This window comes from Cucurbita moschata, unplaced genomic scaffold (assembly GCF_002738365.1).
Source record: "Cucurbita moschata cultivar Rifu unplaced genomic scaffold, Cmos_1.0 Cmo_Scf00074, whole genome shotgun sequence".
In the NCBI taxonomy this organism is placed as follows: Eukaryota; Viridiplantae; Streptophyta; class Magnoliopsida; order Cucurbitales; family Cucurbitaceae; genus Cucurbita; species Cucurbita moschata.
This window is the reverse complement of record NW_019268590.1, coordinates 314056-318110: the sequence shown is the minus strand read 5'-3', so window position 1 is coordinate 318110 and position 4055 is coordinate 314056. Positions and strand designations below refer to the sequence as shown.

The 4055-nt window shown below is 40.2% G+C and overlaps 1 non-coding gene across 1 annotated transcript; it reads left to right on the top strand.

Annotated features, from left to right (window-relative positions):
* The first annotated feature begins 1373 nt into the window (after positions 1-1373).
* Positions 1374-1512, top strand: LOC111438433. Its single transcript, XR_002709667.1, has one exon. It is a non-coding gene; the product is annotated as a small nucleolar RNA Z247 (small nucleolar RNA).
* Positions 1513-4055: the final 2543 nt, after the last annotated feature.

Below are 4055 nucleotides of genomic sequence, written 5' to 3'. Positions count from 1 at the left end.
GTGTTCAAGGCCTCATTTTTTGAGCTTCCGCAACTCAGTTCTCCAAATTTTATTTGGTAGCTTCCTTAGTGAGTCTAGTTTCGGGAACCATTGAGAATTTTGTGAGAACAGGCCCCAAAGGAGTCCAATTTTATGAATAACTAAGGGGTTATAAAATTAGGCTAACGTGGTAAGTTGAGTTCAACTAGCCACCTCATCATCTTTTTACTTCGTCTGAAAATGGACTCCGCCAGCTCATTTTAGGGCGTTTCTCCCCTCAATTTCTTTATGAAATGTAAAGATCGAGTGTCATGGAAGAGATTGGGATTCGTATATTACTAGTTCGTGACTTCAACTTAAGTTATGGACGTCCAAAGTTGAGAGGAAACTCAGTTTGTCGCCGTAGCAAACCTAGAGGGTGTGGTTATTGGGCAGTACGATCGTACTGTTAGGCCACACTTCCATCACCAAAATTCTTTCTTATACTTCACTTATGCTAGACAAATGGAATTGAGAACACGACTTGACATTTAGGCTGAAGTTTCTGAAAATTGAGAAATTTCTTCCTCACGTTTAAGCTAATCATTTAAGACTTGTATGTACAGATTCATGGCAAGAAGAAAAAACACTTTGACGAACAAAACGAAGGTTGAAAGTCGCCGGAAGCAAAGAACCCATAGGTTGTCTATCGATAAGTTTTCGAGTTTCAAATTTTCAAATTTTTATTCTAAAATTTGACCTCTATTATACAAGTCGTGACATGGGTCTCATACCAAAGGAGGGACTATATGCTAATGTACCATCTATTCAAGTATCTTAGGAGAACAAGGGACTATATACTAATGTACGATTTATTCATTAACAATGTCAACCATATCTTCTTCCTCCTCACCATCCACCATCTCCAACACGATCTCATCTACCATGGCGTCGACCTTTGGCCCAATCTCTCTCCACCACGCTATCATAATCTGTCTCACCAAAAACAACTTCAACATATGGCGCGCCCAGCTCCTCCCCTACCTACAGAGTACAAAGCTTATGGACTACCTCGTAGGCACCATTGCCACACCTGCCAAGCTGGTCCCTTCGTCAACCACTGCTTGTGCTGACCTGGTCTCTAATCCGACCTATGATCAGTGGTATGATCAAGGTAAATAGGTCCTTAGCAGTCTTCTCTCTTCCATATCTGAGGAGATTTTTCACGATGTGGTTGACGCTACTATGTCCAAGGAGGCGTGGGATACCCCGCAATGGATGTTTTCATCGTCAACTCATGCTCGCACTATTCAGATCCGTGTTGAGCTCATCATGTCCAAGAAACGTGATCTATCTGCTGCAGATTATTTTCACAAGATCAAAGGGCCGACAACCGAGCTAGTCGCCGTTGTTCTGCCTTGCGGGATGATGACGTGATCGCGTATCTCCTCGCTGGTCTTGGCCCTGACTATGATCCCTTCGTTACCTCGATGACTACTTAGAGTGAAGCCCTCACGCTTGATGATGTGTTTGTATATCTAATGGCATTTGAAGCTCGCCAACTACAATACCAAGCTGAACTTTAGTTAAATCCTGGATCTTCGGCCAATTATGCTGGTCGTGGTGGTTAGTAGAAGAACCGTGGGCATAGGGATCGTGGTTGTGGCTGTTCTCGAGTTGGCGCGCCCTCTCGTCCTACTGGTGGTCATCGTGACCCTTCTGCTCGTCCTTCATGCCAGATCTGCGGCAAAGTGGGGCATACTGTCATTCGCTGCTGGCATAGGATGGATGAGTCCTATCAAGATGAAACTCGTTCTGCGGCATTGGCGGCTACTCCCTCTTACAAGATTGATCAAAATTGGTACACTAATCATATCACTAGAACTTGGATCGTCTCGCCATGCGTGAACGCTATCATGAAGGTGAACAAGTTTAAGTCGACAATGGAGCAGGTTTGCGAATTTTGCATACTAGTTATTCTTCAATTAATATTGCTGCTCCTCCTCTTGCATTGTGTAAACCCAAAGGAGATTCTCTTACTATGAATAGATATGACCTATTATACGTTTAACACAAAGTACATGGTAAACTCAAAGGCGACAGTGATACATGGTAAACCAAAAGGAGACAGTGGGGCCTATAACTAGGTTCTAGTACCTTAGTAACGTAAAACAACAGTTCTAAGTCTATAACCAGCATAACATACACTTTAGGACACTTACCGATTATCCAACACATAACTGAGTAAAAATATTTGCTGAATCGCTAGAAAACAAACTATTTTAGAAAAAGAAAATCATGTGAACTGCCATATTTTAGTGTCAAAATGTCCGTAAAGCTTTAAAAAAAAAACAAAAACAAAAACAAACAAAAAAACGGTCAAAGTCAGAGGGGCAAAAGGGACATTTTGCTTCTCAACCCTTTATAGGGGTCTTGGACGATTTTCCACAACGCACCCTGCTAAAGAGAAAAGAGAAAGAAAGAAAGTTGAGAGAAAAACTTGAGAGGAGAAAAGTAACCAGCTGGACTTCTCATTAGGAAACCATCATCGAAGTTCACTCTCGACCAAGACTTACATGCAGGAACTTCTTCTTGAACAAAAGGAGGACTCGTATAGTTGAAGTTCCGTTTTCCGTCAAGATCTGAGAGGAATCCACAAGGTAAGATCTCAAATGTTCCTCTTCATATCTGAGATCTTCCGTTGTGAATAGAGTGTTAAAGTTTGATATCTTTATCTAGGGAAGATCCGTCGCTGATTTTGTGAAGAAAATCGGCCGAAAAATTTTGAGATCTGAGAATTCTTACAAGAACGGTAAATGTGCTAACAGACCTCCTTCCGACGCTCATAACTCGTCGTGTGATTAAGCCAAAAAAAAAAATACTGTAAATCTCATTTTTAATTTAGGTAGGCTTAAAATTTAATGGTTTTAAATTTCGGTCAAATCTAAAAGGCAGCCTAATGTGATTCCATGGGCGTGAAAACTTACTAGTATCTCGATAACATTACTACAAGATCATGTAAGAAGTTTCATGTTACATAGGTGTCTTAATGTTACTTAAATCTCGAGCAATTTGGTCGATTCAAGACATTAACTCACGATTCTAGGTACTTTTATTTCATGTTTCCTTAATACACATCTAAAGGTTCATACATACTTCCAAGCGATTCCTACAATCATTTCTTAAGGAAAGTATAAGATGGCTACTTACCTCTTGTATGGTGTTCGAGACCTCGATTTTTTAGCTTCCAGCACCCGATTCTCCAAATTTTATTTGGTAACTTCCTTAGTGAGTCTAGTTTCTAGAACCATTGAGAATTTTGTGAGAACAGACCACAAAGGAGTCCAATTTTATGAATAACTAAGGAGGGGCATAAAATTAGGCTACCGTGGTCAATTGAGTTCAACTGGCCACCTCATCATCTTTTTCCTCCTCTAGGGGAAGAAGACACACGTGCCACTGCTCCTCCATCTGAAAACCGACTCCGCCAGCTCATTCTAGGGTGTTTCTCAACTCGATTTCTTTATGAAATGTAAAGATGGAGTATCATGGAAGAGGTTGGGATTCGTATCTCACTAGTTTGTGACTTCAACTTAAGTTATGGACGTCCAAAGTTGAGAGGAAACTCAGTTTGTCGCTGAAGCAAACCAAGAGGGTGTGGTTATGACGCAGGACGATATAGGTACTATTAGGCACACTTCCATCACAAAAATTCTTTCTTATATTTCACTTAAGCTAGAGGAATGGGATTGAGAACACGACTTGACATTTCGACTGAAGTTTTTGAAAATCGAAAATTTTATTCTCCACGTTTAAGCTAATCCTTTAAGACTTGTCTATACAAATTCATGGCAGAAAAAAAAAAACCTGGAAGAAACGAAACGAAGGTTGAAAGTCGCCAAATGCAAAGAACCCATAGGTTGTCTATTGGTAAGCTTTCGAGTTTAGAATTTTTGAATTTTTAATCTAAAATTCGACCTCTATTATACAAGTCGTGACATGGGTCTCATACCATTAGCTTTAGGGGAAAATATAAACAATTTTGCTGAAGGAATTGAGAAAAGAGAATATTTAAACCAGCTAAACCAAGAGAAAGA